Below are 22,822 nucleotides of genomic sequence, written 5' to 3' on the forward strand. Positions count from 1 at the left end.
AAGGTCAATTTTTGATCATTTCTTGTCATTCAAATATAGAGCAAAGATGAGAAGAGTGCAAGAGAGATCAAAGAATTGCATTGAAGCCATTTTGCACAGATTTCAACAATGATTCAACATAAAATTCATCGATCAAAGGTATTTATCGAGTGTCGAGCTACGCAGTGTTAAAAGTTTTTTTTAAAACTTTAAAACCCTAGATCTGAATAATGGCTTCTAGTTCTAAGAACCCCAAAGGAAAAGAAGTTCATGAGGTTTAGCTGGTTAGTAATGAGGTTAAACAACCCGAATTTAGGCCAATTCCAAAAGTTGCCTACAAAAACGATCCTGTTGGCACATTATCCATTGTTCCATCCAAAGTAGTCATGGTGCAGGATGTATGAAAGTGTTATAAATGCAAAATTGGTGCCATAGGTGATCTTGAAATATTCCAAGCCTATGATAGACTATGCGAGAACAAGATTGTGAAGGATGAATTTCAGATAGTCGAGAGAGAGGGTTTGACCAATGCCCTAGTTTACCCAATAGGATTCAAAACTGAATGGATACAAATTGTTTTGAGTAGAATTCATGATGGATGCTTTTGGCTAGAAAAAGGTCTAGTAAAGATTACAAAAAGGATAATATATAGGGTTACAATTTTTCCAACCCTAGATTAGACTAAGACCCTGCACAGTGATTCTAAAGAGATCATTGAAAAGAATACATGAGCAAAATGGAATAAGAGGGGTATGACTATTGATACTATCACTGACCCTCTTCTAGATTTTGCTATGAGAATAATATCCCACAAATTCTATCAATCTAGTAGATTGAACAGCATGCCATGCATAGCTATTGATGTGGCCTACAAACTAGTAAAGAGAGATCACACATATGATCTGTCAAAACTTTTGCTACAACAGATAAATGAAAACCTAGGAGCAATAAGGAGAACAAAATGTGTTCAATGCAAATTTGGTTAAGTTCTTATGTGTATATTCTTCTATATAATGGAAAAGTTTCCTTCTATAGGAAAGGTGAATTGGAATCCTAACAAAACTATAATTACACAAATTAATGAGTTTATTGATCAGATGGGTGACAACTTTGAAGCACATATGACAAGCTATTTTGAGGATTTCAAGAAATCCATGAAGCAAAGGGTAAGAATACCAGTTTCCTTGGTGGAAAGACATATTAATGATATATGCTTCTTAGTTGATATTGATTTCACCTATATCCAAGCAACAGTTCCAAGGGTGAGATGGCTAAGCCCATTTGGTTATGAACTAGATGTGGATGAAGCATCAACAACAATCACTGCATTGCTTGCAGAAGAAATAGACAAGTCTGCCAAACCTTTTGGCACATATGATGTTGTTAAATCCAAAGTTGTAACAAAGTTAAAGACTGCATCCATAATGAAGAAGAAAGATAAATTGGTGAAGAAAATAAAGAAGAAATTTGGTGAAGGAATTGAGGCTAAAGTAGAAGACGAAGATGATGATGACGATGATGATGATGAGGATGAACAAGGGCAAGGCCAAATGGAATTGACTCAAGGCCTAGGTGAAGATAAGGATGAAGGTGTTGAGGAAGAAGAAGCCAAGGAAGCACCAACCCAAGTCGAGCCAAAGAAAAGAAAGGCAACAATATAGCTTCCAGCCCAACCCAAAACAAAGAAGGATGCTAAGCCAACTCAAGCCAAGCCATATATACCAGTCACAAGGGCTACCACAAAGGCATCTTCACAAAAGGCCAAGGAACAAATCAAAGTGAAGAAGAAGGCTATTGAGCAGACTGGTGAAGTGCCAAGAAAAAGAAGAAAATATGTTGCACAACTAGATTTTGATGAGGAGGAGAGAACAAAGTCAGAAGATATCAGCCAATTTAGAGTGGTAAGTCATCCCCTCAAATCAGCCATAGATAAAATTTGTGAAAATATTAAGAATGAAGATTTTACTGATTTGAAAAGAATTTATTTCAACAAGCTAAGCAAAGAAGAACAAAACAAAATAGAAGAATCAATATATGCCATGATGGCTGAATTCAAGTATACACCTCTAGAGCTAGACAATACCATACCTAGAGAATTATATGAGATAATTGAAAACAAATGGCATTATTGTCTGAAAATTGAAAAGGAGATAAGAGAATCTACCTTAGCACAGGTGATGCCTGACCTAACAAGAGGTCAAATAACAAAGGCTAATAAGAAATATAGTGGCAATTTGACACCAAAGTATAGAGCCTTTGATATCTTACAAAATAAGATTGAAGGTGTTGTTAGTAAGTCAACAAAAATATGGAAGTTGATATATGGTTTGAATACTATCAAGGATGGAGAAGAAGATCCCCTCGAGGGACAAAACAAAGAACATGAAGAGCCTAGTGAGAAAGAGGAGGAAGAAGTAAAGAATACAGAAAAAGGAGAAGAAGAGAAGAAGGAAGAAGGAAGAAGAAAAGAAAGATGGAGAGGAGAAAGAAAAAGGTGAGGAGGAGGAGACACAAGAACAAAATGAAATGACAACAGCTGAGCAGGAGCAACAACAAGACTAGAGTGTGTAAGACACACAATTGCCACCTTCTAGCCCTCCTCATGTACCCATCACACCTGCAGACACTATAAATGTAAAGGATGTTCCTGACAATTTTGCTTAGAACATCAATCCTTTAACTGTAGAGGATATCAAAATAATTCTTGACCAATCCACACAACAAGCAAAATTATGTACAGATCTAGTATTGGTTAGTGTGGATGAATTACAAAAGTTAGTAGAAGACATAGTTAGAGATAAGGTGAATCCACAAGAACTAGCTTCCATGATCTCTACAACTACTAGTGGTCAACTTCAAATGCAAATAGTTGTTTCATTAGGAATAGTTGACACCATAGTACAGAAGCTGAGTGCAGAAAGAGACAAAGAAATAGAACAAACAGGACAGACTATTACATCTGATCCTACAACAAAAACACAAGGTGCACTTCCTCACATTTCTATAATTGATCAAGGTAGTAGAAAAAAGGAGAAGGAAGTAGAGAAAACCCCTAAAGGGAAGGAGGCAATACAAACATTGATAAATTTGCCTACCTCAGGAACTCCTTCAAAACAACCAAGCAATGATGCAATGTCATTGCAAATGTCAGCACCAAGATCAAGTACTACAAAAGTTGCAAGGGTGCTTCACTATGGAGACCCTGAATTAGATAAGGAGATAGTCCTACCTAGTTATGACTCAAAAACAATAAGCATTGTTCAAATCATTGAGGTGCAAGAATCATTGAATAGAAGAAAGATGCAGGAGATACTCAAGAAGGAGTATAAACAAAAGCATACATTACATGAGATTAAGGACATCTTTATGGATGCCTTCAGTTTGTAGTCACCAGATGAGACAAAGCATATAATGGAACAATTATCAGATATTGTTAACTAGGTGACCAATGAAGACCAAGACACTAATGTAAAACTTATGGAATGGTCTGAAAGGATATTCCAAGGGAAAGTAAATGAGAAAATATCTAGTGAAATTGCACTTTCCCAAGTTGAATTGGCAAAGATGCTTGAAAAAGTGAAAAAGGTACTCGAGAATATATTCTCATTGTACAAAAAGCTGTGTGACTTTTCATACTTCACACAGGAGACAAGCTAAAGAATAATGAGCCTAGAGAGGAATCTGAAGATTTCAAGCATGCAACTACCAAAAGATCCAGCTCAAAGTGAGAAGCACTTTAATCAAATGCTTCACACCCAGAGAGAAGTAGTTGTTTTGACAACAGAAGAGGCCACCATCAAGGCCAAACTGATACAACTCCAATCCTCCATTACCCCACATTTGGAAGTACTCCATAAAGAAAAAGCCTATGCTGAAACTGTTCTCAAGAAAGATCCTAATCTTTCTACTCTAGATGGACTTGTTTACCTTGCTCCAGAGATTGACATCTAGCACAAGTCATTGGAAATTGCTTTGCATAATTGGGATGCAACTCTCAGGATGATTATGGAGATAAATAGTACATTTTTTGCGAAATATGGTCTTAACCCTTAGTACCCTTTGACATTTGTGTCAAAAAAGGGGGAGATAAACAAAAGGGGGAGATAAAGTGAATGAGGGAGATACGATAAAGGGGGAGATATAATGTTATATCAGAATTCAACATGAGACATATACAACACAAAATTTTGGTTACCAAGACAACATAGTTAATGGCACAATCAACTCAGGGGGAGTTACAATAATTTTGAGGTATATATTGTAAGTTACAAAATTTTGATCAAGTTTTTTTTAAACTTCTGTATATATACCGAGTAGATTAGTGAATGTACTCATAAGGTTAGATAAATAATGCTTAGTCAAGTGTTTTTGACACTCATGTCAAAGGGGGAGATTGTTAGTCTCAGAATGGTTTTGACATTTGAGTGCCAACACACTTAACCACTTTCTACATTGAAGCTGAGTACACTATGTATGCCGAGTTAGAATTCTAACCGAGCAATCTTTAAGTGTCGAGTGAAGATCAAGTGCTGAGTGACTACAAGTGCCAAGCATGATACAAGTGTCAAGTAATATTTAGGTGTCAAGTCATAGATGATGCTGAGCAGGATAAAATCACTACAATAGCCAAGTGAGCTAGTTTCTTATATGTGCCGAGCATCAAGAATTAGTAAGTGCCGAGTAACATAGAATATGTATATGAGTTTGAAAAGGCACAAACTTGGATGTAAACCATTTTTATGGCTAACATATGATGAATCTTGAAAGATCTAAGTGATAGGATCAAATCTTTTATATTTCCTATGCAATCTACATCAACCAATAAGAAAAATGGAGAAGGCATGCAACCAATAATAAAAGTGCAAGGAATGAGCGAGAAACAAAGATTCAATATGGGTCGTAGATCCACACCTAACCCTAAGTCTTTGAATGTCTTTATAAGGAAGACGAAATCTCATTGTATTAGATATGGATAAAGTGTTAAAGGGGAAACTATAGTGGAGTTCAGAGTTCAGAGTAAAAAGATTTAGAGGAAGAGAGCAACAATTAGATATTCAGTTGATCAGAACAAAGCAAGGAATACGAACAAATATCAGATCACAGAAGATCAAGATCAGAGAAAGTAGAACAAGTGCCTATATTCAGCAATCAAGGATTGTAAGCTATCATGTTTATTATACCTAATAATCTTTAGCCATTGTATTAGAAAGGAAACCCTATGTTGATAGGTTAGCTTAATAGCTATTTTGAAGAGCCTTTAAAAAGGTGATTAAATCCTTTAACAGGGTAACACTTCATGTAAAGTGTTTGTAAATCCTTTAACTAGGTCACTATTGACACAATGTAAAGCCTTTAACAGGGCAGATCATCAGAAGTGGTTAAACATTATTGCTGCAGTAATTTTGTGGGTATCATCCCAACCCTAGTTTTACCTTCTTATTCCTGGAGGGTTTTTGGGTCACCAAAATCTCAAGTGTTATGTGGTGATGGATGTTTGTTTTTCATGGTTGTTTGATATGTTTACATGCATGCAATTTATTTTCAGTTAAAAGTTTTAATGGTTAAAGTGCAATACTTTTGATTCACCCCCCATCTCAGAAGAACTCTTCCAATTAAGACATTCCGACACCAATATTGGATCAAGTATAATGAGGAAGTGAATGGACAAGACAAACTTCTGTAGAGGGAAAAAAGGAAGTTTGAAAATAAAGTTTTGGGGAAAGTAGCCCAAAAGATTTCTATTGACCTAGTGGAGTTGTCCACCATTCTTGCTACATTTGAAGATTCTATAAATAATGTTGTTACTTTATTTGTAATGTGAAGTGATACATAAAATTTTACTAAGGAAATAAAGGATAAGCTATCCAAGATAGATGTTGATACGAAGACAAGTGCACATCAATTATCACTTGATCCTAACAGTAGTTCTACACATTTTGTAAAGATTAAATATTTGACTGATCTACAGGAAGAATTGTTAAGGTAAGAAGCTAGGATTAGGGCCACACTAGTAGAAATATAGGGCATGACACTTCCTAACATGGATGTAATGCAAAAATATATTGCATATGTAAGAACATTGATCCATGACAACAATTTCTCTATAGTTAATCACATGATGGAACTATCAGCATAGGTGCATATAACATTGCATAGTTCAAATTTTTTTCAAGAGAATTGGGACAAGACAATGTCCATAATTTTAAAGATACATAGTGATTTCCTTTCACATTTTGGCATTACCTTGTAATTATACATTTTTGGCATTTGTGCCAAAAAGGGAGAGAATAATATTATCATCCACAAGGGGGAATATAATGTATATAAAAAAGAAGGAAATACATATATAGTATGAAAGATGTATATACAAAGAAAAAAAAATGTTTACAAAAATAATTTTGAAAAATAAAAAAATAGAGTCAGAGGTTACCGAGCAATAACAACAGTCAATAGTCAAAACTAAGTTACAAGCCCAGACATGTTGATAGGGGGAGTTTTTACTTGAATTTTATGTATTCAGTATTTTGGTATGATAAATGTTTTTGTCACTAATTCCAAAGAGGGATTGTTGAACTTATGGTCAAATGATTTATCTATTAGTGACTTAACACTTAGTCAGTTGTCTGCATTGCTACCTAGCTCCACATGCAAAAAGAAGAGTCTCCTAAGCTTCACAGTGTCTACCAAGCATCTGAGATAGATTGCAGTGAAAATAATGTTTCGCAATTACTACCAAGCTAGTCATTTAGATTATAGTGTTTGCCAAGCTTCACGGAGTCTACCAAGTTCATTAGTGCAAACCATACATGATATAGTGTTAACCAAGCTCTGAAAGGTTACTCAAGCTAATCAGTGTCTACTAAGCTCACAGTGTTAACAAAATGAATGAAGGTAGTATTGATCGAGCCATTCAGTGTCAACCAAGACTATTGAGTTCTTTAGTATTCATCGAGTCACCCAATGCTAACTAAATTCCTTCTACTCTAAGTGATCAATATGGACTGAGCATCAATGTCAAATGAATGCTAGAGTTTGTTGAGTATGTTTTTGAGTGTCAGAATATTACCCGAGTTGTCTTCAGAACCTGAGTTACAACAGTAAGCTGACATAGTGAAGATTGTTTGAATTAGGTTTTGTAGTTGACTCTAGAAGGTAATTTAATAGATTGGTATATATGTAATATATCTTTTCATATGCAATGTAGTAATAAAGAAGTGAATCAAGCAATTAGTATGAGCGCAAATTACGAAGGCTACAAGAAGTAAGAAAAAATAGAGTCTCATCTATCATAGTTAGGTGATTATTGTATTTCAAAGGAATCTCATTTAGCAAACTGAGTTGTAGATCAGAGATCAACCATTGATTCATCCTAATAGGTGTATTAGCCAAATCCTCTAACAAGGTGGACTTCATAGCCTTTTAAAAATCTCCTAACAAAGTACATACTTCATTGTATGTTTTAAATCCTTTCACAAGGTGGACCTAATAGTCCTTATTGCTCCTAATAGGGTAGACCAATGGAAGTGATCAATTATAAGCTTTAATTGGATAACTATATATTACAGTAATAAAGCTTGTGGGTATCATCCCCACTCGAGTTTTATTTTCTATTTGGAAGGTTTCTAGGTTACCAAATATCGAGTCAAGTGTTATGAATGTTTTATTGATTTTTGTGTTTCATGCATGCAATTAGATAAAATTATATTGTGAAGGTTTAATTGGTGAATTAAAGTATAAGTTTTATTGGTTCTTGATTCATCCCCCTCTTGGTAACCCAGTATATACTACATTTACAACAATGTTGGTTGGAGAGGTAGAGCAGATACATGTGGAGATAAACTCACTAGAGGTGGACCTGAGAAGAGCATTAGAGGAGAGACTAGAGTTGACTAAGGAGCGAGAGAGACTCTAGTGAGAGAAGGACAATTATTAAGTTGATAGATATTGGATCTAGTAAGAGAGAGATTAGTCAATATAGGACCTAGTGGTGGCATAGGCATATGCTTAGGTTCAAGGAGGGAGGTCAATCACAAATATAGAGGAGATTACTCACCTCTAGTGGGATAGGGATTGACTCTAGAGGGATATCATGGAATTTAGGAAGAAGGTGTTATTATATAGGGGCAACTAGTATGTGGTTATGACTTGGGATAAGAGGGATCATTTCAGGAGAGTGTAACAATCATAGGCTACTAGTATAAGAATGAAAACATAGGCTAGAGAGAGAAACAACCATAGGGTGGGATCCTCATAAAGGATAGGGTAGGGCCACCAACTAGGAAATATAACCTAATAATAATAGTTGGTTAGGTGTTTGGTCTAGATGGAGGAGGTAAATATCCATGGGAGGAGGGAGGCCTTGGAAGGGGGCATGGAGGAGAGGGGGGTGATGATGTGGCAATGATAGGATTAGTCCTAACACACATAACATTTAGGGATCTAAGTGGTCGATAGATTATGATTAAGAGGTTGTGTGACAAGATCCTAATAATACATATGTTGCCACTACCATCACTAGATCTAATGTAGGTTAGCTCAAGTCTAGATCTAGTAGTAACACAACCAGCTCCTGCCTAGCCAACCATAGGAGAGACATACAGACAGTTATATGTTGTATTTTGGGGTTTTAATTTATATGTATGATTTACTCTATGTATTTTTAAGGGAACATGATCCATTTATTATATCATATGGACATTTAATTTTTTCTTATGGACATGATAAGATATTCTATAAACATTCTTTATTCTTTCATGGAACAAGGATGTATTATGCAATTCTTTTTTGGGACATTGTGATATATGTATGAGTTGATTGGGTGGGATCACGTGTCTCATTTCATGATGTTTATAATGCAATTATGTGTATGTTTATGATGGTTTATTGATGTGTGTGACCACATGATGTGATGGTTTTATATGATTATGGTATATGTTCTAACACATTTTCACAGGATGAGATGCATTTATGGCTTTTATATGCTTTAAGCAATGTCTGATGCGATTTAATGCAACTTTACAAGATGCATGTTTATGAATCTATATGTGATAAGACATGCATGATTTATGATGTAGCTTATGTATATGATGATGTAAATGATATGATTTATGTTTACAAGATGTGTGATGTCACATATGCAATGTAATGTTATATGAGATGCATGTGATGATGTCTAATTTCTGTATGATTATGTGATGTATGATTTTACATGTGAAGTAGTTTGTGATTAGGTTCTATATGATGGTTTACTATGATGCAAAATATTTATGATGAGATTTTATGCATGCAAAATTATCTGAATGCACATGTTAAGTTAATATGCAACTAAAATGTGTTTAATATGGATACTCGAAATGAACCTAATTAGATTATTAGAATGGATCTACATCAAGGTAAATTAATGAACTATATGTATATAATGAACTAAAATTAATGCACTTAATACATATTTGATAAATGGATAAAAGTTATAAAGAAATCCAATAAATTGTGTAAATGAACAAACATGTAGTTAATCAAGGAAGACAATATAAGATGTAATTAAAATGATACTAAAATGCCATCTAAAGGAAATTAATATGCTACCAAATGTAATTAGAAAATAAGTGCAACTTAATGCAATTATGAAATAAATGCAACTTAATGCAATAAATGACATGAATGCAAGTTAAAGTAATTAATGAAATGAATGTAACTTAAAGAAATTAATGACATGAATGCAACTTAATGAAATTATAAACATGAATTAAATACAATTTAATTAATGAATGAATGATGTAGCATATCACTAACCAAGTGTACCCTCATTGTGCAAGTAGTTGTGGGGGGTGTCAAAATTACTTGCACAACTTTATGTACGAGGATTGAGAGACTAAGGATTTGTGAGGGGGATAGTGGGGGAGTTTTCTTTCTAAATTGAACCCTTAGGGTGTGGGATTTATAATGAGGGAGATTTGAAACTTTTGGACTTCTTGGGATTTTAGGATTTGTATGAATTGATTTATTGATTTTTGATAAGATTTGGATAACTTATACTTTTGGATCTTTCAAGATTCTAATAGTATTTCTATTGTGTTTCCTTGATGGGGTGTGAGATCCTATGAAGTGTGAGTGTAGGGTACCCAAAGATTGAGTAGCACCATGTAGTTTGAGCACTTTATTTGATATAGAAATGTTAGAGACGACCTACCAACATTACTAAGAACATCAAGACCTTGTCACCAATATGGCATATGAATAACTCAAAATATATATGTAAGGATTTCCCCAACATCAAACATGAGTCCAAAAGGATTTAGAGTAGAACTGATGCTGGGAACCCATAGATAAATTACATTTCCAAGTGTACCATAAAACCATGCATGGTCACATGTTTGGATATGCAAGGGTTACATTTGACTGACTCATAGGCATAAAAAGAAACAAACAAAAACTAATCTATACCTCACTCTTAGATTGCCTCATTCACAATGCACCATGATATGGGAGATAATGGTGACTTGAGAAGGGGACAACCAAATTTTATGGGCAAGACAATAAAAAAAATAAAAATAAAAATCAGCCATAAAAAGTGTAAATCCATGAAAACAACCTTTTGCCAAAAAGATCGGCAGGTTTGGATATTGATTGACCAAGGTTAGACATGAGGAAGGATGCATTGTGCAAGGACCTATTAGTAGGATCTAGAACCATGATTATCTAGAAATTTACAATCTTTAGGATAACTATTGACGATGAAGGATCTCACATGAGGAATTTCTATAGCAGATAGTTGGGAGAGCTTGAGATCTTGATCAATCACAATCTGATACAAAACAAGGAGATATACAACGAGACCAACTGATGACTAACTAAAAGGGGATATGTACAACTAAATAGCTAATGTATTTATAAGGATAAGGGTGAAAAACTTCAGGATGAGAAGATAACAAAAAATTTATTGACATAGTACAACTAAAAAGTGTAGGATTATAACATAATGTGTTTGATTTCTTTCCAAGCTTAGGAATTAGGATAGCAACAACTTCTTGTTTTTCAAGTGTTGCAATATTAGAGCATTATGTCGATGCATAGGTTAATGAATGAGTGGACACTATGGGGATTTGAGATGGGATTTTGATTGATAATGAGAGGGTTTGAGTACACATGGTACATGTTATTTGGTTTTCAACTAGGTACCTATCCAGGTGCTTTAATTGCCAAGTTTTCACCATTGGACGCTTATTTCTCTTTTCTTACTTTTTTTTTATTGGTAATAGTTAATTATATTAATATTAAAGTTTTTTTTACAATGAGTAATATCAAGTATGCAACTCAAAATTGAGCTATCCACAAAAGACTCCCAAGCCCAAACAAAACCCCTACCTATGCAATATCAATGAAACCCCCATATGCTGGGTTACATTTTACATATTAGTATCCAAATTTTTTTGCATCATTGAAAAATTGTAGGCCCATAAACATATACCCAAGACATAAAAACCATACCCAAGAAACTAGAACACACTCAGTTGAACCATGAGGCAACTTCCTCCCTTGAGAAGTTAAGTATTCCATGATCTAGTAAAGAAACCATGCGGCCACGAGCCTTCCTACTACTTTGAGTTAGAGTGCAGTTTGGAATCAAGGATATGTTCACACTCACCATTTGAGTCTAAATAGAATGAGATGAAGAACTAGCCACCATGCCAACCACATTTAGAAAACTAGAAGAACCCACCACTTCCTCCATACCACGATCACCCACAAAAAACCCACTAGACATCCTAGAGCCTTGCTTGCTCTACCAAGGGGGATTTTTCCTTAAAAAAAGTGACAACCCATCCTTACCAATTAGTACATTATATTGCATAGGTGTCTTCTTGCACTTTCTCAGCACTCGGTCTCCTACCATTACCCATTTCAGGTTTAGATCAGAGGAAAATAAGTAATGTGCACCATCCCCAAGAAATATAAGGAAGGATAAATTTAGTAGGATTTGTAGATGACCAAACCAAAAACTATTGAATTTCACCCTACACTCCCCTAATTAACCTTAAAGGATGATTCTCCACGTGGATGCCAATGTTAGATCGTGGTGATTGATAAAGAAAGTACTGTACATACTTCATAAATTCTTTGGGGCTGAAATTTTATCTTGGCACTATTTTATTAGGATTTTGGGCCGACATGTAATTATTACTTATAACCCTAAAGTGGTAAAAATACTTGTATAAAAGAGCTTAGGGTTAGAGATTGTTTCATAGTTGTGATGCAAAAATTGGTTCTTGCAGCGGTATTGAACTGTAAGGGATTGTAGATTGTAATCACTTGATTGTAATAATATCAGACTTGTTGTTTGGTGGAGGTAGCCTAGGGATTAGGTGAACCATGTTAAATCTTGGTGTCTTGTGTTCTTTTATGTGTGATCTATTATTTTCTGATATTGGTTATATTTGCATGTAATTGTTATTTCTATCCATGGTTTAATACTAACAAGTGGTATCATAGAGAATTTTTTTTAGTTATCCTTTGCAAGAAAGTCTCACGATTGAGTGGGAGCAATGGCAGATGAGGGTAAGCTGAGAGTTGACAGGTTTAATGGGTAGAGCTTTAAGTTATGGAAGATGCAAATGTTAGAATCTGATAAGATTAATAACCCAAAAAACTAGTGCAAAGAATAAATATCTAAACTATGAATGCAAATGATACAAAATCAAAATAGCATCATAGAGTTAGTCTCTGAGAGAGTAATGCAAATGCTGGAAGCAAAATAGCATTAAGAGGATGCAAAAACAAGAGATGCAAATACAAGCCAGGTAGCATGCTTATATAGGCTAAGAAGAGGGAGGAGGTGGCAACACCAACCAATGAGGAGCAACCATCTATTGAACTAAAGATAGCAAAGTATCTTCCCAAGGTAGCTAATGGATGCTCACATGTAGGAAGGTGACACCTCACAACCATTCACCTAATAAGACATGCTTTATTAACCTAAGCGAGATTATTAAAAGTGTAGGAAAAACCTAGCAAAATAGGAAAAATAAAAAACTACACTAACACCCCCCCCATAAGCGAAGCGTAGGTGGATGTAGAAATGGGTCCCGACAAGTCAAGCCTGATGAGGTACCCATGTACATAAAATTCCCCCAAAAGAGAGAGAAAAGAGACTCCCCAAAGAAAATCAGGACTCCAAGTGAGAGGAAGAGGCCCCCCCAAAAGATGAAGCATCCCGCACCCCCAGCAAAGCTTGCAAATTTTGTTTGGTAGATCCACTTACATCAAACAAGTTTTCTTCCCTTAGGAAAAGGGAAAAGATCACAAGTGTGGTTCCTCATCAAGGAACTATACTCTTCTTGCATAGCTATACCCCACTCAGAAATACCAGAAGCCTCATGAAAGGACTGTGGATTTGAGGCAGTAGCAATGAAGATATGTAGAGCATCCTGGAATTGTGAACGAGTCTGCTTGGTGTTTGATGGATCCCCAACCCAATCACCTACAAACTGCAAGGTTTGTCTAGCCCAAAGTGGACCAGAAGATGGAGAATCTAGAGGAGAATCATCAACTTGTAAATGATGACTAGGAGAGGAAGGAGGTGAGTCCTCTGAATCACTCTCTGCATCAGAAGTGGAGGTAGAAGACTGCTCAAGTGAATCTGACCCATTAGAAGATCTATCATGTATTCCAAGTGACTTCAATGTCAAAGTAGAAGGCAACCCTATGACCATGCTCTGCTGGTTAAGCTGATGCAAGTAGTGGAAGTTAAGATGGCCAAATCGCTCATGCCATAATCTACTCACATCATTAGAGTGAGTGAGTGAAATAGTCAAAGGAGGATTAGGAACAAAGTGAGAAAACATATAGAGTCATGACTAATGATCTGCTCTCCCAACTACAACTGTAGAATCATTGTGCAACTCATGTATCTCCATTGAATTAGGAGTGAACTCAACCCACTTGCCTAAACCTGTGTGAGTGATCTGGTGTATCGATAGGAGATTAGTTGACAATGAAGGTACACAAGGAACATCATGGAATGTGCCATCCCCCACATCAATAGACCCTCTCCCACACACCTCGACAAGAGTATTATCACCCATCAAAATAGAAGGCATAGTACATGGCTCCAAGGATGCAAGTTCTTCCTTAGATGAAGCCATGGACCCGAATCAAGAACCCAAGTGGATGGTGAGGAAGCAACTGCAAAAAGGGCCTTGCCCTTTCCTTTCCCCTTGCTATTTTCTTTTTCCTTGTTAGACCCTTCATTAGAACTTTGTTTGATAGACTCAGGAACACTGATATTATTCTTCTCAAGAATGTATGTCAAGTGATCAAGTTGTTTCTGCAAACATTTATTTTCATCATGACCAGATCTTTTACAATAGGCACATTTGACCTTTTCTTTCTTAGGCTTATCGCCCTTGGAAGATGGTGTATCAATAGTTGCTTTTGAAAAAATTGATATCCGATCCTTCTTCTCCTCGCTATTCTTTTGTTTCTTGTCCTTACTATTGTTGTTACTACTTTGTTCTTGTTGTTCTTTTGTGCCTTGGTTGGCTGCTAAGGCATGTGACTTAGAGGACATAAGAGTGCCCATCTGGATTAACTTGTCCTATTCTGGAGTGAGATTGACAGCAACATCATCTAAAGATGGCATGGTGAATTGAGTACCAAGTGCACCCTTAGTAGCATAGAAGGTAGAGACAAACACAGAATATTCTGAACTTAGCTTAGAGAGAATACTGAGAATTAGTTGTTCATCTTTCTTTTCAATTCCACATTGTTTTAACTGCAGCCTTAGTGATTTCAATTTGGTGAATAAATTTTGGATTGTGTTGAAATTGTCTGGACTCAAACTAATTAATTCATTTTTCAACATATGACCCCTCATTGAATCTTGTGTGCCAAATAATGTTTCTAGCTTTGTCCATACTTCATTTGGTGTATCCAAAGACTCAATGTGAAATAGCAAGTCAGGAGAAACAGAAAAACACAATGTTCCATATGCCTCATCACATTTGTTAAACCACTTAGGCTTATCTTCATCTTTAGCAGGTTCAGTTTCAAGTCCCATAGTTATCCTATTTAATCCAGCTTTCTTTAAGTGAATTGTCATGCGTGATTTCCACTCAAAGTAATTGTATGGAGTTAGGATGGACATTTTTTTTGATCCATGATGAAGAAATGAAAAGAAATGCTAAAAAGAAGAGAACCCAGCCACGACAATGGCCCCCCCCCCTTTTACTCAATCAAAGAACCCCCCCAAAGAAATATGATTTGGTACTTTATTTTAGTGCATTTACAACTACCACTAGAAAGAAATACTTAGTGGTCTTGATTTCAATGCATTACAAACCCTCATGAAGAGCATATGCTAGAAGTGAAACTTGGGCACAATAATCAAGGGAAAAAATAGAACCACTACAATCTACTCAAAAAATTATGCACTTTCAAAAAAAGAATCGCCTCGATACGAGGTCGTATGAGAAAGTTATGATCCTTCGAAGTTTTCAAAACGAGAACTGTGCACAATCGTGGCTGAGAATCTACAATTTCTGAAGAATTAATACATGAAAATCAAAAAAAAACTCCACTAGAGGATAGAGCACAAAAAAATAGCCAAGTTCATAACAAGAATCATCAAAATCGGAGTCCGTATGAGCAAGAATGAGACATTTGAAAATTGCATTCAAATCTGCGATTGCCAACGGAGAGGGGTATGGCTGTAGTCTTTCATGCTCGATTCTGAAAAATATACAGCTTGCATGCAAAATCTAAAAGATACCCAGATAGTTTTTCGGGGCTGCAAACAAAACCCAGAAAGCGTTTTTCTTTTTGATGTACAAAAGATGCTGCTGTAGTGTAAATTGGATGCCTTTAACAGTAAAAAAAGCTCCAAAAATCAAAAAATGACCACAACAACCAAAATATGACATGCAAATGTTGGATCAACTTCCTAAGTCCATCAATGGTATGCTGAAACCTGCAATACTGATTGAAAACTCTAAATATGCAAGTTGGTTGTTAGATTTGAGATTGAAACCCCAGAGAAAAATCATTTTTGTCAAAACTTTTCTGATTCTCAGGATCATCCAAAGATGCAAGAGAAGAGCATACTTCATTTTTCAAAAAACTACAAAAAAGTTTATTAGCCCCCCCCCGCCCCCCCCCCCCCCCCCCCCCGAATCTCTCAAATAAGGAAACTAAAATCTACTCTTGCACATAGAAAAGCTCTGATACCATGTTAGAATCTGATAAGATTAATAACCTAGAAAACTAGTGCAAAGAATAAATATCTAAACTATGAATGCAAATGATACAAAATCAAAATAACATCATAGAGTTAGTCTCCAAGAGAGTAATGCAAATGCTAGAAGCAAAATAGCATTAAGAGGATGCAAAAACAAGAGATGCAAATACAAGCCAGGTAGCATGCTTATATAGGCTAAGAAGAGGGAGGAGGTGGCAACACCAACCAATGAGGAGCAACCATCTATTGAACTAAAGATAGCAAAGTATCTTCCCAAGATAGCTAATGGATGCTCACATGTAGGAAGGTGACACCTCACAACCATTCACCTAATAAGACATGCTTTATTAACCTAAGCGAGATTATTAAAAGTGTTGGAAAAACCTAGCAAAATAGAAAGACTATCTTTATCATAAGGATTTATGGAAGCTGTTCGAAGGCAAAACCAAGAATCAATGATCTATGTCAAATGAAAAATGGGATCTTTTAGACAGAAAGGCACTTGGAAGCATTCAATTATGCCTAGCACCATCAGTGGCATTTAATATTACAAAAGTGAAGATGACAAAAGAATTGCTGCAAACCCTAGCAAAACTATATGGAAAGCCCTTTGCTTCAAACAAGATATATCTCATGAAGGGTTTATTTAATATGAAAATAACAGAAGGTGGATCTATTGTGGATCATTTAAATGAGTTCAATACTATTACTAGTCAATTATCTTCTATGGGTATCAATTTTGATGAAAAAATTAGGGCTCTCTTGATTTTGTGTTATTTACCTGAAAGCTGGAATGACTTGGTAATGGTTGTGAGTGATTTTGTTCCTAGATCTAGTACCTTAAAATATGATGATGTGATCGGTGTTATTTTGAGTGAGAAAATGCATAAGAAAACCTTAGGTAGATCTACATCAGGAAGTGCTTTGAATTCACAAAGCAGAGGCATAATGACTAAGAGAGGAAGTAATTCTAAAAATCATGGAAAATCAAGAGAAAAGTCAAAGGGGAGGAGGTCTTAATCAAGAGGACTAAATGACTATTGGTACCATGGGAAACTAGAGCATAAAAAGCAATATTGTTGGAATCAAAAGAAAAATGAAGGAGATAAACCAGATGGAGACAAGAAGGCAAATGTGGTAAGTAACAAATCTAAAGAGGATGCTTTGCTTCTATCTTTAGAAAGTGTTGATGATTCATGGGTTTTAGATTCTGATGCTTCATTTCATGCTACACCTCATAGAGGTTATTTCATTGATTATGTCCAAGGGGATTTTGGACTTTTCTATTTTAGGGGATAATGAACTCTATCAGATTGTTGGAAAGGGAAAAGTTAAGATTAAGTTGCAGAATGAGAATCATTGGCTACTACATGAGGTAAGACATGTTCCAAGGGTGAGTAGGAATTTAATTTCAGTAGGGCAACTTGGTAATGAGGATTGTGTAGTTACTTTAAATGATAAAAATTAGGAGGTTTCAAAAGGTTCCCTTATAGTAGCAAAATGTGTGAAAGTAGGCACCTTATATCTTTGCACAGGTCATATTGTTCCTTCTACTTCAATTGTTTAAGAGAAAAATGAATGTTCATGAACAATTGCTGCAATTGAGTAGAGAGAACAAATAGCTGCTATAAATTTTGATACAATGCTATGGCACAATAAACTTGGGCACATGAGTGAGAAAGGTATGAAAGTACTTCATTCAAAGAATGTTTTACTGGGTTTGAAATGTGTTAATATGGATTTCTATGAAAGTTTTGTGTATGGAAAAAGAGAGAGAGTTAGTTTTGTGAGGACTAGGAAGGAAAATAAAAGAGAGAAATTAGAGCTTATACATATAGGTATCTTCCCTTGGTGGCTCTCATTATTATGTTACATTCATTGATGATGCAACTAGAAGAGTATGGGTTTATTTCCTTAGACATAAATTTGATGTATTTCAAACTTTTAAGAAATGGAAATGCTTGGTTGAAAATGAGATTGGTATGAAATTAAAATGTCTCAGACCTAATAATAGTGGTGAGTATTGTAGTCATGAATTTGAAGATTATTGCTCCACTAATGGTATTCATAGATAGAAAACTATTCCTAGGACTCCACAAGAAAATGGAGTGGCTAAATGCATGAACAGGACTATAATGGAACATACAAGGAGCATGAGGTTGCATGCTAGGTTGCTCTTACACATTTGGGTGAAGCCTATCAATACTACTATATATTTGATTAATAGAGGCCCTTCTACTCCTTTGGGTTATGGTATTTGAGAGGAAGCATGGACTGGTAAAAAGGTGAGTTATTCTTTTCTCAAAACCTTCAGTAGTGAAGCATTTTCTCACATAGATTTTGAAAATTGAACCAAGCTACAAGCTAAGTCAAAGAAATGTGTATTTGTTGGATATGGCATTAATGAATTTGGTTATAGGATTTGGGATTTTGAAGATCATAAAATTGTAAGATGCAAGGATGTCATATTCAATGAGAAAGTGTTGTACAAAGATCTGTTGCAACAACATGAGAAGAAAGAAGATGATTATGTAGTGCTAGATGATACTCCAAAAGATAATGTTCCAACCATTCCTCATGATGTGCAACAACTGCAACAACAAATACCACACACACCAGTGAATGTTAGACGGTCAATAAGGCAAATTAGACCTCCAGAAAGATTTTCTCCCTCTTTGTATTCAATTTTACTTACTGATGCTGGTGAACCTAAATGTTATGATAAAGCTGTGTAGGTGGATACTAAGACTCAGTGGGAGTCTACAATGAAAGATGAAATGGACTCTTTGCTAAAGAATAAGGCATGTGATTTATGCAAGTTGCCTATAGGTAAAAGTGCTTTACATAATAAATGGGTTTACAGGTGAAAAGGAGAGGATGTAGGTAAGAAAAGATTTAAAGCCAAGACAATTGTAAAAGGATTTGCATAGAAAAAAGGGCATTGATTTTGATGAGATATTTTCTTCTGCTGTTAAAATGATTTCTATCCATACTATTTTAAGTATTGTGGCTACTGAAGATTTGCATTTAGAGTAGCTTGATGTTAAACAACCTTCCTTCATGGTGATTTGGATGAAGAGATATATATGGTTTAACCACGGGGATTTGAGGTCAAAGGTAAGGATAACTTAATGTGCAAATTGAAGAAAATTTTATATGGCTTGAAGCAAGCACCTCGACAATGGTAATTGAAATTTGATAGTTTTATGCATGAGCATGGATACAATAGGTGTCATTCAAATCATTGTGTTTATTTTAAGAGGTTGGATGATGATAGCTACATTATGTTATGTTTATATGTTGATGATATGCTTGTAGATGGGTCTAACATGGATCATATTAAGGGGCTTAAACACTAGTTAACACATGCATTTGCTATGAAGGATTTGGGGGCAGCAAAACAAATCCTTGGTTTGAAGATTTGTAGAGATAGGTAGAATAGAAAATTGATGCTATCTGAGGCTAATTATGTTAAGAAGGTGTGCAACATTTCTCTATGGAGAATGCTAAAGCTGTTAGCACACCTTTATGAAGTATGTATAGTACTTTCCTAATTAGTCACCACAATCTAACAACCAATTCCAATCTTATTCATACGTATCCCACCCTCAAAAACACCCCCAACTTGGGTTCAACACACTCCCTCATCATGTAAACCACCTCCACATTTGATCCCATTGTAATACCCTAAAATTGATCTTGTGAACCAATTTTCTCATAATCTCTAAATTAATCAATAGAGTCCTAAAACCACTAGGCATTTCTAGTCCTAATTGATGCTACTTGATTTGAATATCAATTGCATAAAAAATTAATTTGCAATTATCATGTAATATTAATAAATCCTTAAATATTAGATTTAAATTGGCTAATTTAATCTCTTTGATCAATTAATTTAATATAAAGTTCCAACACTTTTATTACATTAATACACTTTTGTCAATAATACACGACAAAGGGATTTATTAATTATTTGAAATTAAATTGTCTCCACATATTCATTTATTTGATTTTTTTTTAAAAATATAAGACATCTTTTGGAATATTCAAACATGAGACACCTTTTGGAGTATTCAAATATGAGATTCCTTTTAGAATATTCAAATAAAGGGCACTTTAAAAAAAAAATCTTCAAAAAGGGGACAAGTTGCAAGAGGGAAGACATGTCATATTCCCATTCTTGTGGCATCTCCTAAGAATAGTCAAATTCTCTCCACTCCTCTCCTTGGACTTTTTACTCACTTTCTCTACAAATAAAGAGCTCTCATATCTCACAAAGGATCTAACTTTTGAGGAAAGAAACTCTGTAAAATTGATCACTTACTTTGTGTATTCAAGATTTGTTGTATTTTATTAGCATTTCATTTCTAGCTTAATATTTCATATATTTTAGCTTATTTTGTTCTTTATTTCAATATTTTAGATCTCATTCTATTGTATTGAAAAATCTAAAAAGGATAGACTACTCTTGCATGTATCTTATTTAGATTTATTTTTTTACTTGTTCTTAGATCAAATGTACATTTCATACAGCTTAACATCTCATCTATTTTCCTAGAAAATACCAAAAAAATTCTAGTTTAAGCATTGTATTCATCTTCATGCTTTCAAATCCTTTGTTCTAGCTTGGTCTATGGTCACTAAGCTCTCGATTTTGAGAGAAAGCATTAAAATTCCTACTAGATAGAATGTAGTAGGTCAATTTGCTTGGATCTTTTGAGATGAACAATATCATGTTCACTCTTGGATGAATCTGGTATGCAATGACTATGTTGAAGTGTGTGTAGCCCATTTTAGCAGACTAATTTTTGGGTGATGTAGAAAGATCCTGCTGTGGATAGGAACCTTTAGATACTTCTTCCCCCTAATGTTATGTCAAATCTATGGAAGGAGTGGAATAATATGATGTTTAGGGACTCTATCTTCTTACTAGTGTCCCTAGATGAAAGGATAAAAACTAATGTTGTTGAGAATTTCTAAAGTATCCTTTAGTGGAAACTTGTTTTTGATGAGGGTGAATAAAAAAAAGTTAGGGTGAATAAAGAGAAACAAGACAATGCTAGATATAATTTTTGTGATGTGGAGCATAATAAGACTAAGAGGTTTATTTGACATGATTTCCCTCCAAATTATTTCTACAAGGGTTTAGGGGTAGTGCCCCTAAGACAAGGTTAGGTGCACACCCTATTGTAGTATAGGGTGGCGTTGAGAGGCAATGCCCCCACAGGGGTTTTCGAGGGTAGCACCCCCAAAGCCAAAAATTCCCATATATTGTAAAAGGTGTTGGTTACTATTTTTGTATTATTCTAGCCCTAATTTTGTAAGTGATAAAGGCATGTATAAAAAGGATTAGGGTTAGGGATTTCATTATGAATGGTGATATTGTAGCTTCTTTTGGTAGTATTGAGCTATAAGGGATTATGAATTATAATCAAGTTGTAATCATTGGATAATAATAATATTGGCCTTGCTGTTGGTGGATGTAGTGCAAGGATTGGGTGAACCACATTAAATCTTGGTGTCTTTTGTTCTCTTTTATGTGATCTACTATTTTGTGGTGTTGGTTATATTTGCATGTAACTATTATTTCTATTTAAGGTTAATCCTAACAAGTGGTATCAGAGATAGATGGTCACCATTTTTTTTAGCCAGAATATTGTCATTTTTTTTAGAGATCCTCTACAAGAAGGTTTCACAGTTGAGTGGGAATGATGACAGATGAGGGTAAGCTAAGGGTTGACAATTTCAATGGGCATAAATTTTAGTTATGGAAAATGCAAATGGAAGACTATCTTTATTAGAAAGATTTATGGAAGCCATTGGAAGGACAAACCAAGAATTATGGATCTATGACAAATGACGACTAGAATATTTTAGATAGAAAGGTACTTGGAAGCATTCAATTATGCTTGACACCATTGGTGGCATTTAATATTACAAAAGTGAAGACAATAGAAGAGTTGATGCAAACCTTAGCAGAATTGTATGAAAAGCCCTCTTCTTCAAACAAGGTATTTCTGATGAAGTGTTTATTTAATATGAAAATGATAGAAGGTGGATCTATTGTGGATCATTTAAATGAGTTTAATACTATTACTAGTTAGTTATCTTCTATGGGTATCAAATTTGATGAAGAAATTGGAGCTCTCTTAATTCTGTGTTCTTTGCCTGAAAGCTGGAATGGCTTGGTTATGGTTGTGAGTGATTCTATTTCTAGATCTAGTACCCTAAAATATGATGATGTGATTGGTGTTATTTTGAGTGAGGAAATTCATAGGAAAAACTCAAGTGGATCTACATTAGGAAGGGCTTTGAATGCACAAAGCAAAGGCAGAATGACTAAGAGAGGAAATAATTTCAAAAATTGTGAGAAATCAAAAGGAAAGTCAAAGGAGAAGAGATCTTAATCTAGAGGACCAAGAGATTTTTGGTACTATGAAAAATTAGGGCATAAGAAGAAAGATTGTTGGACTCAAAAGAAAGTGTTGATGATTCATGGGTTTTAGATTCTGTGCTTCATTTCATGCTACACCTCATAGAGATTATTTCATTGATTATGTCCAAGCGGATTTTGGACTTGTTTATTTGGGGATAATGAACCATATCAGATTT

This window comes from Cupressus sempervirens, chromosome 11 (assembly GCF_028749045.1).
Source record: "Cupressus sempervirens isolate cs-2001-9-10 chromosome 11, ASM2874904v1, whole genome shotgun sequence".
Classification (NCBI taxonomy): domain Eukaryota; kingdom Viridiplantae; phylum Streptophyta; class Pinopsida; order Cupressales; family Cupressaceae; genus Cupressus; species Cupressus sempervirens.